The sequence below is a fragment of the Hippichthys cyanospilos genome, chromosome 17 (genome assembly GCF_059441005.1).
Source record: "Hippichthys cyanospilos isolate Australia breed blue-spotted pipefish chromosome 17, RoL_Hcya_1.0, whole genome shotgun sequence".
Classification (NCBI taxonomy): Eukaryota; Metazoa; Chordata; class Actinopteri; order Syngnathiformes; family Syngnathidae; genus Hippichthys; species Hippichthys cyanospilos.
In genome coordinates this window covers 7,013,307-7,026,852 of record NC_142385.1, presented here as the reverse complement: position 1 = coordinate 7,026,852, position 13,546 = coordinate 7,013,307, and the positions used below count along the sequence as shown (strand labels likewise).

The following is a 13,546-nucleotide window of genomic DNA, read 5'->3' as shown; positions in this document are numbered from 1 at the left end:
CCAATGAAAAATGAAAATGTGTTGAAAAAACTTGTTGCTCTCAGAACTAATTGACTTAATGTTTGAGGGTTTTTTTTCCAAGCTTGTGACAATGAGTTAAGCAGCATCAATGTCGTGCTGCCATTGTAATTACAACACGCCTGCCTTGTGGGCCCTAATCACCATTTTCTTGTGTGAGCGCGCATGATGCTTGCAAACAACAAGGCATGGCTCAGCATCATCCTGATTGAGAAATCCTCCCTAAATCACTTGACGCCGGAGATTGATGCCATTTAGCAAACCGGGAGACGGAAGACATTTGCATTCACCTTGAGCTCGGTGCACAAACGCAGCTGGCGTTCGCTCCTTCGCACCACTCTTTCGACGTCATTATTGGAGGCGGTAGCGGTCCGGCTCATGTTTATGGCGAGAGAAATTCTGCAAGATGCTCCATCAAGGACACGGGAGGCAAAAATGCCTGTCATTGGAGATTAAATGTCGGCTTTACAATGTTGGCCTTTGTACCTGCGATCTCCATGCGACCTTTGGTTTAGCTGCGTTCTCTTGTTTTAAGTCGCCGAGCTCAGGGGTTCACAACTTACCGACGTGTGAAGTAAATATATTTGACTGGCAAACTCGTTCGTTCGAATGCACTTAAATGTGTTTGAATGTATTTGGAAGTACATTCAAACATGTTTTTTCATCCATTCATCCATTATCTGTTGTCGCTTAACCTCACTAGCGTCACCGACTTGCCAGTGCCTATCCCAGCTGTCTACGGGCAGTAGGCGGAGGACACCCTGAACTGGTCGCCAGCCAATTGCGGGGTACACAGGGATGAACAACTATTCACACATTCAAGCAAACTTAAGGACAATTTAGTGTGTCCAATTCACCTACCATGCATGTTTTTGGATTGTGGGAAGAAGCTGGAGTGTCGCAGGCATGGGGAGAACATGCAAACCCAACACAGGCAGGCTACAGTGTGGTGTTTTTGTTGGGGGAATTTTCTGTTATTAGCATTTATCCAATGCCATGTTCTGTTGGTGTTTTGGTGTTGTTTTTTGGTTATGGGTTATTTTTGGAGTGTCTGTTCATTTTTTGTTTTGGGGTTCTTTTTCTATGTTCCTGTTTTTTTTTCCCTTATATCGTGACCTACGTTATAAATATTATAAATAAGTTAATATTGCTAATTTGGCCGTTTGAGATTTTTTCAGAAAACGACAAACACACACACAGAATGTGTAACTATTTAATCTAAAAGTACGCTGAAAGAGCCTTTGAACATACCGCAGTTTTTGGACTATAAGCCGCACCTGTATAAAAGCCGCAGCAGCAAAAATTGAGAAAAAAAAATGTTCACAGACAAGCGCCACTGGACTATACGCCGCAGGTCATAACATCAGTTATTTATGCAAAATGGTATATGGGAGTTTTTTTTTTAATTGTATTTATTTACCTTGTTTTTTCATTTGCCTGCCAATCGCAACATGCTGTCTTCAACGGACTGAACATGCCTGCATGTTAAGTACCTACATATTTATAAATTGATGGATGGATGGATGGATGGATGGATGGATGGATGGATGGATATTTTTAACATCACACCAACAGAATACTGCAGAGTTAAATAGCAATTCAAACTCAAAATCAGTAATTCCACTCCGCTGTCTTCTGTTTCCCTTTGTTTAATTGATTTGTTATTTTAGTAAAATATAAACACTCATAGTTCATGTATACAATCATATTTAAATACAGGTATATATATTGTATACTGTACATCAAACTTTTATACAAGATCTTATTCAACTTAGACATATTTTTGAAAATATTTTTAATAATATACTTTTAAAACTGTTGATTCACAGCTTTTCAGTTCCTTTTTAGAGTTGTTCCATAAATTGACACATTGAACATTGATACACAAATTTGCTTGACAGGTGGATTGTCTCCTGGTGGCTAACGAAAAAAAAAAAAAGCTTATAAATGGCATTGGACTATTTACCGCATGGCTCAAATCATGAGTCCGAAAATTATAGTAATTATTTTCTCACGCATAAGTGACTCCATCATTTTTTCCTTGTTTTTTTACAAGTTACTGTTACTCTACCACATGTTTTTTCTTTATGATTTCTTTCAGTGTTTCTTGAAGCCAGAAAGATCCCATTTTTTCCTACAAAATTAAACAACCGCATGAGCATTCTCTGATACGGGCGATTCCATAATTTCCGCCATGGGTTGTATAAGCTACAAACTAAACAACACACCGAACAAGCTGAGCATCTTTTCACAGAATGTACGAGACAAAAATAACTGCAGGCTGATGCGTTTTTAAAGGTGAAAAGCACAGCCTGCTTGTGTCTTTTATGTACATTTCAATTAGAGACATTCTCATCAAAAGGCAGACGCGGCATTTATAGCACACGCAGACGCAAAGCAACCTGGACTCCGCAGCATCCTCCCCAAACGGGTACCAGGAGGGTGCAACACGCTCCGCGGGGACAACTCCAAATCCCCCCTGGGGTCCAAGGCAAGCAAGATGTACAGAATGTGGGGAAAAAATATATTAGCGGTAGTGGGGAACAGGCTTATAATTTAGATTTTTCCGTTACAGTAAGTTTTTATTTTATTTGAACTTGTTTTTAATTCATTGTTCAATTCATTTTATGCGTTTGAAAATACTTTGGTTTTGATTCATTTTAGTTATAGTTTGTTATGTACAAAGGATATGTAAAGACCAAGATTAAAAAAAAGAAAGTTAAATATCTTAGAACCATCTTCGAATATGTGCTTGAAGCCTTTGCTAGCTGCAATATATCCGACAAGGTTAATGCCATGACAAGAAGGCATTCGGAAGTGACCCCGGTCCAAACTTTCATATAGTCCCCCCCATATTCCTCACTTTGCTCATTCACCTTTTCTGCATGACATGCTTGCACTCAGGGCTGACAACAGGCCGCTCTAAAGCCGTCACTCCACATTGGGTTTCAAGTTAGACTTTATATATATATATATATATATATATATATATATATATATATATATATATATATATATATATATTATTGCAATTACATTTCACAGAGAAATAAGAAATCATTTTCCCTAGGGTTATCCGCGCCCCCCTGGCATCGCCTTGTGCCCCCCCAGGAGGGTCCTCCCCACTATTTCAGAAGGACTGCTCTCAAGCAAGCACACCACTGAACTGTTTGAACTGTTTTTTGTTTTTTTTTGCAGCGCAGGTGCCAGCTCACCTATTCATATATGGAAAAGAACATCTGAAAAGTGAAATAATGCATGTTTTCAGCAATTATTGTATATAAATTCCCTTTGCGATCGATGGGTGTTTCTACTTTTAACCAGTCTTTTTTGTAAAAAAACAAAACAAGGATCTGTGCTTTTACTTAAGTACCGAGTTTGAGTGCTTCAGCCACCTCCGATAATTAGCGGGCATGATGGGAAAAGATTGAACTGCAGACTCATTTAGACTTGCAGGTATCACTATGCGCTAAGTGCAAACGTGGGAGTTCGACGGCCAATTAAGAGGGCTGTAAGCTTTTTTCTGCACAGCCTGACATAGGAGGAGCGTGAGAAGGTGCACTGGAGTGCTCAGCCTGGTCCCCACTTATCTGCAAGTTGGGCTGGGTGACTTCATACAACCGTTACCCCCTTCCGTCACGTGCTGGACAAGATAACAACCATGTCAGAAATCATCTTCGTCTTGGCTGGAGGAGCTTCAAAATGTCTGCTTTGAATTCTGAGTAAGTAATGCTAATAATGCGAGAGAAAAGCAGTCTTACTGTACTTTGTGATTGACAGTCCATATATGTACATATTTTTTAAATATTATATATACAATGGTAGGAATATGGTGGAAGACATTGGCTGCAGTCCAAACAAAAGCCAAAAGAAGCAGAAGAAGCAGGCAAAATGGAGAGGCGAGAAACCCCGAGATGTTTTTGAAAAGGTATCTTTTGTGCTCTCCTCCTCTGACTTATTGTACTACAAGGGATTTATTTGCCTGTTTTGTATCTCAGCTGGATTCTTTACCTGAAAGCAAGCAGCAGGAGATACAAAGGGCCCTCCATCTTTTTTCTTTTGGACAAACTATGCCGAGGACGTTGCAGCAGGCTGTGTGACGCACCTATAAGTTCTGGCACACCCAGCCGGTTCCGAAACTTGGTAAGAAAGAAAAAAAAAAAAAAGAGTTGCAACAGAAGCTCTGTATTTGTTTTTTAGCTTTTTGTACTATGGTTACATTCATCTTACCTGGATGATTGAGTTAGAGGCAAAATCATTACTGTTAAATAATAATAATCGACAATTGATCAATTATCAGATTAACCAATTTATTTTGGTAATCTATTAATAGGTTAGAGAGTTTGTAGGGTTTAAAATTGTCCGCGGGTCCACTCAAAAAGTACTCCTGCTAAAATATGCTCCATCAAAGCAGACTCATTGTTCATTTCGTGGCAAATCAAAATAAAACATTCGCACTTACTTTGGAAAAGAACTTTACGGCGCAAACTAGCAATCAAATTATCAGAGCACTTTCTGCTCTCTGAATTTGAAATTATAAATGTCCTGTCTTTAAATATGAGGATGAAATTGTGTTTTTGTTTAATAATCTTGATCAAATTAATTGTCATTGTATCAATTTTGCACTTGGTGAATGCTTAATATGCTGATATATATATATATATATATATATATATATATATATATATATATATATATATATATATATATATATATATATATATATAGTGTGATACATTAATTGTAACTTTTTTTTTTTTTACATATTCAAAACCCACATGTGTTCTGTCTCATAACTAAAATGGGGCATCTACTGGGCATTGTGCATCAGTAGAGTTGTTTTGAGGGTTGAAATTTACGGTGGTGTAGCATCGGATATTCCCCCACCCGTCCCCATCTGAAAACGTAATTGAGGTGTATACTCATCAATGGCAGTGAATGAGTTAAGTTGTACTCCCTGCTTTTCTAATTCCGATCTTGCAATGTGTCTAATGATCTTGGAAATGTCTTTTTTTTTTTTTGCGGAAATCAGGTGAAGTGGTCATAAGCCACGGCCAAATAACGAAGGACGAGACGAGTATTCGCAAGGAGCCTTTTTCCTTGCCTCAAGGCTTCTCATGGGACACCCTGGACCTGAGCACGGCATCCGTGGTATCCATTCTGTCTTTTGAAGTTGTCTTTGTCACGTTAGAAAAGTGGCAAAAACTTTCCCCGAAAGTAGACTTTGCTTCCATTGCAAGCTCAACCCAAGTAAAAAAGAAAAACCGCTTCCTCTTTTCAGATGCGTGAACTTTGCACGCTACTCAACGAAAACTACACAGAAGACGACGACAACACCGTCGCGTACGACTTCTCCGTGGACTATCTTCGATGGTAAAACCAAATCCCGCTCTTCTTTTTTTTTTTTTGGGCTCCGAAATTCCATTTGACAGTTTCTCAGCGCTTGCATAATGTCCATAAAGCTTTACATTCACGGCGTCCGGCGGCAGCACCGTTCCACTCGCTGCATATTTCATTCCGTCTCGTCATGAGTTGAGTGGCTCCACTCAACCTCTGCCAAGCGGGGCCTCCACGCCGCCGTATCAGTAACAAGCCTGCTGCTCTAATCTCCCCGCTGCCGCCTTTTCCACCCCGTCTATAATCTACATAAATGCTATCTATACCTTTGGGGAGCTCTTACATCCAAACATAATATCACTTACTTTGAAATGAATAATTAACATTCTTGGAAGTCACGCGCTCTCCCGCCCCAAGGTTGAGGCGAGAGGCTGAATTCATTTCACCTCAGACGCTCCGGGCTGTTAAAGCGCTGCGAACGTTTATTCTCATTCATATTGCACCTCCCGGTTCTTCTTTTTCCCACTTCAGGGTCTTGCAGCCCCCAAATTGGCTGGCCCAGTGGCACTGTGGCGTCAGAGTGGATTCCAATAAGAAGCTAGTGGGCTTCATCGCTGCTGTTCCAGCGCGTATGCATATATATGACACGTGAGTAGCGCCTACAGTAATTATGCGCCGTATATTGAATACAGCAAGGGTGGGGAAACCTAAGGCCTCTGGGTCATATATGGCCCGTGAGAGTTTCAATTCTGCAAGATGTGCAATATGTGCTGACTTTAGGAAGTTTTTGCTGGAGTGGCAGGACATTCAGTTGGAGGTGGAGTTTATCAAATCCCACACAAAAGTAAACGTACACTCAATTTTGTTTTTGTATCACGTAAATCGGGGGTCCCCAACCTTTTTGATGACTCTGAAACCATACCCTTCTTCCTAACTAGAAAATGAAATAACAGAGGCCAGAGGCGGCACCAAAAAAAAAAAAAAAAAAAGCAAGATCGAGCTGAACAAAACACAAATGAATGAACTGTCCAAAGGAAAAACTAAATCATTTCTAAAATATCATGATTTCGGGTGCTGCCCATGCGGCCCGGTACCTGTACCGGTATCTTGGACCAGATCCATGGAACGGCAGTTATGGACGTGCGGCGTAAATCATTTTCAGACACTCTTTTCAACTCATGCTTTTTTTTTTTTTTTAAGTATCTAGGAATGGATGGACTTTTGGAAAAACAGGGATTGAATGAGCAAGTAACAGTAGTGTTGTTTTTTTCAAGTTTATTTATTCACAAAGTTAGACCCAATTTCTGTTTGATATAATATTTGTTAAATATCACATAGCGTAATTCCCCAAATATAAGACGCACCCTTAATTTTGGGGTCAAATTCTGGTATTTTCTATGTTACCGTGTACAACACTTTGGCAACAATGTAAAAACTATTGCAAAACAGAGTGAATTATATGTTTCTTGAGCGTTAAGTTAAGTGTGTTTTAGATTTCCCACAGTGTGAATGGTCAGTGAACACCTCGCTAATGTTGAATGCTCCGATAGCAGTTATTTTTCTTTTTCCTCGCGACGCGGTTCAGGTTATTTTACCATAAATAACCCGAAGTTGAGCAGCATTCATGTTTTGCTAAGTTTATGATTGTGTATTTATGTCAAAAGACCGCAATTAATAAACAGGTCAAAAGGAATAACTATGCGCGTTCTCGAACCGGTGCACTCTTAATTGAATCAACTGGAGACAGCGTAACTCTTACATGAGCCTTTTCATTTTCGTAGTATTCCTTTGAGTGAACATGGACAGACACAGACATTGGTTCAGTCTGCTCGCTTCTTTTATTGAAAATAAAGCGGTAACAACTTCAGCTAACAGGAGCTACTGGTAGCTGCAACTGGCACTTGTTGCTAACAGGTACCGTTACGGTAATTTTTGTAGGTAAGAATACGGCCAAAAAAAAAATGCACATCTGTGCGTTAAATTTCAGCTTATGTAGCTGACAGATCAATCTTTCAATAAATAAGAACCTGGAAAATGTTTAACCTGCATTTCCCCTTCATGTTTTAAGGAAATAAAAAAACCATGATTCCTTTCTTGATCAGATGCTTTTGAGACATGAGATTGGTTTGAGCTGTTGAAGGGTGTGCTACACAAGGTCCTCTTGATTAGCGGAGTGGCACTGGGTGCACTTATGCAAGATTTGTGGCGAGGACATTTAATTTGTTCACAGTTGCAGAGAACGTTGATTTCAAGAATGACCTATAATTGTCTGATCAAATGCAGAAAGGCCTGTTGTGGTAACCATCCAGTACATAAAAAAAGAAGATAATCCTCATCAGGCAAATTTACCACAGCATAGATTCTCAAAATGCTGTGCACTGTAGTATGGTTCAGTTGTATTTAACTTTTATATATTAACTGAGCAATTCAATTACTTTTTAGATAAGTGAAGATTATTACAAAAAATATTGAATATATTTATTAAGCAGAAAGATGTCTTGTTTTTTTTAAACACGTATTAAGGCTAGCCAAATTTTTAACATGGTACTTGGTGTAAAAAGTTTCGAAAGTCTTCTAGCACTTTGACAAAAAACATTTTAAACAAGCGTCACAGAAATATGCAGAGTGCAGCTGACTGAATAAAATTCACCACTCCAACTTCTTGAGGAAGGATAGTGCATTCCGATTTATCGTGTTAGCAATGACAACTTTAGTAGCGCCAATAAAATTCCACCAGTTTGTCAGAAGTGTCTATAAAAGTTGAAAATGTTATTCCACAGGGAGAAGCGGATGGCGCAGATCAAATTTCTCTGCGTACATAAGAAGCTGCGCCTCAAGCGAATGACCCCGGTTCTGATCCGCGAGCTGGCCAGACGGGTCCAGCAGCAGGGTGTGGGCCAGGCGGTGTACACGGCTTCCGTAGTGCTGCCAACGCCGGTCAGCTCTTGCAGGTATCCGCTCGCTATGATTGATTCACCTTTGATATGAAGGCAAATTAAGTCCAGTGAGACGATGCTCGAGAGACGCTTATGATTCATTCGAATGTGTCCCTCTAGTTTTATGGGCTTCCACCAGCTGGTCATCTTGAAGTTGTCTTACTTGATATGGGAGGAACTCACTGTGAGTCCTCATGATATAGTCTACTGGAAGTTGGGAGCCAGAGAACCTAATTTAGCATTTCATCCAGCTCACCTCCGCTAGATTAATGCTAACACAAATTCCGAAATGCCATTAACACACTAACACTTATGTAGCATCAATTGTTGCTGCTAGAACACTATTTCCTAATGAGACCCACCCAATTCATTTTTGTCCACTGTAGTGGACATTTGTTTTTAGTTGTTGTCGTTTGACCCATTAGATACCCAACTAAATCCTATTTTTTATCAGAAAACATATGGATGGAAACCCAGTGAGTTCCCCATCGCAAATGTAACGATAGCATCCTAGCTTGTCAGCTAGCTTCTGCCAGCTTAATGCTAACATAAAAAGGATAATGCCATTTCACACTGCATCAATAATTGATGCTATCATGCATTATCCTCCTGAAACCTTTACTTTTCATGGCTAATGTGTTTGGTGTGATGAAATTCAAAAGTGAAATTCACTTTGCTGTTTTTCTGAGACAAAATGAACACAACACAGACAATATTAAAAATACTTTATCCTCTGTAAGGAACGACTTATGATAGCTATTAACTATCAGAAGGTTTTCTTCTCCATTTATGTCTTAATGTTGGGGTAATACTGCCACTTGGTGGTCAACGTGGGTACACCAAAAGGCATAGCACAATGAATTGAATTGAAAAACTGCAAAAACTGTCATGGAGGAGTTTTTTAAAAATCTCTTAAATGTACTATGTATCCTCCTGATACCCAGACTATTCTTTTGTGTCCACTTTTGTATTCATTTTGTCCTAGCAAAAAATGAGTTGCATCCCGTACAAACACTTGAGACGTAATTGGAAAGAACAGGATGTCCTCTAATGAGCACAGTAGGATGTAGTAGGGTCGCTCCAATGACTCAAAAGATATAAACCAAAAACAGAAGTGGACACAAATTGCTACAGAATGGCTAGGCTGGATCTCAACAATATATTAAAACAATATAGTTTTATAATTACTTGATTTGATTGTCTTTAAATGTTTAGTCATGGGATAAAGGAAAATAAAAATTAAAAAAAAGCCTGTACTATCATCTAGTGGAAATGAATTCTTTGAGTTTTTACACACGAGGCCTGCAAAGAAGTTGTTTTTTGATTCCGATTCTGATTCCGGTCATCACCTTAGATTGTGCCATCGACCGCTGAACTTCCGCAAATTGATGGAACTCCAATATCCAGGGATCCGAGGAGACATGCCTTTGCAGAGAGCGCTCAAATTCTACCGCCTCCCTGAAGTTGGTGCATGCTGCCACCCAGAGGCAGACTTTTTAAGGACCTTTAAAGTATCGTGGATATGTTTATTTTTTTCTGCCTTGTGAATTAATTCCTGCACTGTTTGACGTCTCCAAGAACACAAAGACGCCAGGTTTGCGCACCATGACCAAAGACGATGTTGAGGGGGTGCATAAGCTTCTCCAAGCAAACCTCAGCAAGTTCCACCTCAAGGCCAGCTGGTCGCGAGAGGAGGTTGAACACTGGCTCCTGCCGAGGGAGGATGTGATTGACACCTATGTGGTGGAGGTATTGAAACGTTTGTGTTTGGGCTTGATATTTTCCAATAGAAATTGCAAGAAAAAAAAGACATAATGACATGCTGAATGGAAAAACATAATAGATTTTGAGTAATGTGAAATATTGAGAAATATGGAATCACACTGAAAGATAATGACTAATGTGAAGTAATATTGTGTGGTCTAAAAAATTTTTTTAAATGTGTCATTGGGAATTTTTAAATCCTTTTGCAAGTGAACAGGATGACCTTAGAATTGTTAATGGGAAGTATGTGAATCTGTTTTCTTTTTATGAATCTGTTTTGTCAAAACTGTCTAAAAATGAAATGGGATTTTTTTTATGAGTATTGTAGTTGTGAAAATGTTACATTTTTGGTCAGCAAGAATTTTTTGCAAAGTTGAAAGTGATTGCTGAGGTGAATTGAATGAGATGACTGGTTGAAATTTCAAATGGGAAAAAAGTGTAATTTTGAATACACCTTCAAAATGAATGATAAACAGCCTTTGAGATACTGATGGGAAAATAAAGCTTCATGAAGCACATGATATATTTTACTCCTCTAGATGTTCCTCTTGGTTTAAAGATAATCAGTCGCGCAGTGGAAATGTTTTAAATTTTCTGTGTCTCTTTGAACCAAGAGTGACATCTCAAGGAGTCAGAAACTATCACAAGTGCTTCATGAAGCTTCGTTTGTCGAAAACAGCCTCATTGGAAATGAATGGGTAATTTTTGAGTTTAAAAATGTTAAATTTGGGGTAAGCCATGAGTATTTGGTTTGGGGAGAAATACTAGTCTCCGCGGTGTAAATATGGAAATGTGTTGGAATTGGAACGGGTAATTATGTGGAAGGAGATGCATGTCAAAAATGTGAGGCGTAAAAAAAAAGAATAACAGTCGTCACACAAAAGTACAATTGAAATAATGGCCTCAGAACTTATTATAACATTCAAATTACTTCCTTGCCCAAACAGGCTGCTGATGGTGTGCTGACAGATGTGGTGAGCTTCTATACAATCTCCTCCAAGGTGCTCAACCACAATCTCCACAGCAACATAAGAGCAGCTCATCTTTTCTATGTGGTGTCATCTGCCAGTAGCGATCTTACGCAACTCATGGAGGACACACTGGTTCTGGTCAAATCTGTGAGTGGTTTACCTATTATCTTGCACACACTGAGTTGTTGAGGAAGATACGAAAAGCGTGAAGGACACTCCCCATTGACCTTTGTGTCCCAACCTTTATTGGCAAAGGCGCACTTTTGTTTAAGTATTGTATGAAAAGGTCATTTTCATTTTTGATGACAGAAAGGATTTGATGTCATGATCGCCGCCCATGTGATGGATAACAAAAGTTTCTTGGAGAAGCTCAAGTTCAGCTTCAGTGGCAGTTGGATTTATTACTACTTGTACAACTGGAGGTGTCCCAGAATCAGCGCAGATAAGGTACAGAAGGAAAAACATGCATAATTGTAATATTTAATAAATTTAAGACGTTTAATATATATATATATATATATATATATATATATATATTTTTTTTTTTTTTTTTTTTAGGTGGGGATGGTATTACCCAACTAAACTACCAAATAGAATCTCACAAACGACTGGAAGAAGTGGCCGGGTAATCTGCCAGTCTACTAACACAATCAATAAAGCAAAATAAAATTCCATTAAAGTGGGAGTGGAATGATTTGTCATGTAATAATACTGTTTATTTATTTGCTGTGTACAGCATTACCGTGACAGTAAAAGATTACTATTGTTGTAGCGGCAAATTGAATAAACGCACAAGCAGTTGTGTTTGTGTGTCTGTTTGTCCCTATGGGCTTCAGTTCAGTTCACGTAAGCTCTGATGACATGAATTCAATATTACAGCAAGCAAGGCATACATTTGATAAAAGAACACAGTCATTAATCATTCTCATAATAATGCATTAACCAAATCTAATTTAAGGAATGAAAGACATGGAGCCAAGAAATGATGTCATGAGAAAGCCAGTCAAGTATAAAGTATCTTGAGATAGAATATGGCCAAACAAAATGGCACAATCTTTCGAAATAAATGTGTTTTTTTTTTTTTTTTAATACTGAACACTTCTATTTTATGACTCGCTTTCTGCACTGTGCAAGCATTTCCTCAAAAGAAACGGCAGTGGTCGCTGTGACCTCACGTTTAAATTACCCCCCACTCCTCCTCCCCCACAGGCAGCTCAAGCCGTACATGACCTGTTTTGCACGTTTTTTGTGTTCAGAGCAGCACAGGCAAATGTCATCTAGACTTGTGTCCGGAAAAGAAGACTCAGACAATTGTAGTCAGGTTTAAGGACCTTCAAAATATGAATTAAAATGCGTTTACGAAGATAATTGTGCTTACTAATTTATAAGAGGTTTGTAAATTGTAGTTGTTGTTACCAAACTACGTACCTAACTTTATGGAGAGAGACAATATGACAGTACAGAGGTCCCTCCGTTTATATGATTGACATTTTGAGGTTACGAACAACAGATGTGGTGTAAGACTATGGTAAGGAGACGTGAGAAAGTGTGGTTAGAAACAAGTGTAATTACTGCTACTAAGGCACAAGAAGGCCTGTTACCGCTGTTAATCGTTTCATTAGAGTATACGGTGTTACATTGCTTTTTGGTTATTGTAGCTTCACTCTATCACGGATTTATATGTATGACCATTACGTAGCTATTTTAATTGCAATTTTAGGTCAGATCAATCGAAAAATTGCAATGTTATTCCAACTTCTTAACCTCATTTTGGCTTGCAGGCCACATGGAGGAAAATCATGGTAATACTAATAAATATCAAATACTAATAAATCAATTTCAAATTTATTAGTATTTTTTCACTACTGTCCAAAATAATAAAAGCATAACATCACTATTCATCATAAAACATTACAAATGATCAAGTATTTCATTTATTAAAATAATCATTTATATACTCTACGAAACCATTTTTTATGGGCCAGAACCGGCCCGCGGCCCGTATGTTTGACACGCATGCATTTTCATTTATGACCATATCTAATGCAGTTTTACCTCGCTATTTTTCGTGATAGTTTTCCTCCAACGTCGGGCCAGACAAAAAAATATTGATTCTATATATTTATATTTTCAGCAAAAGACTCAAAAGGGTATTTTTTGGAACGTAACCCCCAAAGAACGAGAGAACATATCATTGGCAAAAAACTATAAAAAGCTCATTTTAATAGAGTGTTTAAAAGATTTTCAGTAATGAGTGTTTTTGTAAACAATTTCAATAAGTTGGTCCCTTGACTAGTTGACCTCTCCTTTTGTATCTTTGTGGTTGACGTCTGCTTTCATTTATTATCGATTTATTCAAATTTGCGAGTGAAGATGTGCCGCAAAAAACAAAATGGATGGATGGATGCTTACGATAGTCATCATTTTAACGGACGTAAGTAAACGCAACACGGGCCCCCAGCGATGTGAGCCAATCAGAAACGAGAAGGTGATTTAAGTTGGAGATGACTGCAAAACTGC

The 13,546-nt window shown here is 38.6% G+C and overlaps 1 long non-coding RNA gene and 1 pseudogene across 2 annotated transcripts in view; both read left to right on the top strand.

The window, feature by feature from the left end:
• The window catches only part of LOC148409382 (uncharacterized), a 188,495-nt gene extending 186,054 nt beyond the window's left edge, over positions 1 to 2,441 (top strand). Inside the window, exon 8 of the long non-coding RNA XR_015868395.1 lies at positions 2,363 to 2,441. This is a non-coding gene — a long non-coding RNA (uncharacterized LOC148409382). The remainder of the gene's footprint in view (positions 1 to 2,362) is intronic.
• Positions 2,442 to 3,570: 1,129 nt separating this feature from the next.
• Positions 3,571 to 11,748, top strand: LOC148409381 (glycylpeptide N-tetradecanoyltransferase 2-like; annotated as a pseudogene). The gene is made up of 12 exons (XR_015868396.1): positions 3,571 to 3,740; positions 3,844 to 3,946; positions 4,017 to 4,161; positions 5,051 to 5,169; positions 5,300 to 5,391; positions 5,887 to 6,003; positions 8,136 to 8,306; positions 9,646 to 9,754; positions 9,870 to 10,040; positions 11,003 to 11,173; positions 11,336 to 11,473; positions 11,585 to 11,748. The product of XR_015868396.1 is annotated as a glycylpeptide N-tetradecanoyltransferase 2-like (transcript).
• Positions 11,749 to 13,546: the final 1,798 nt, after the last annotated feature.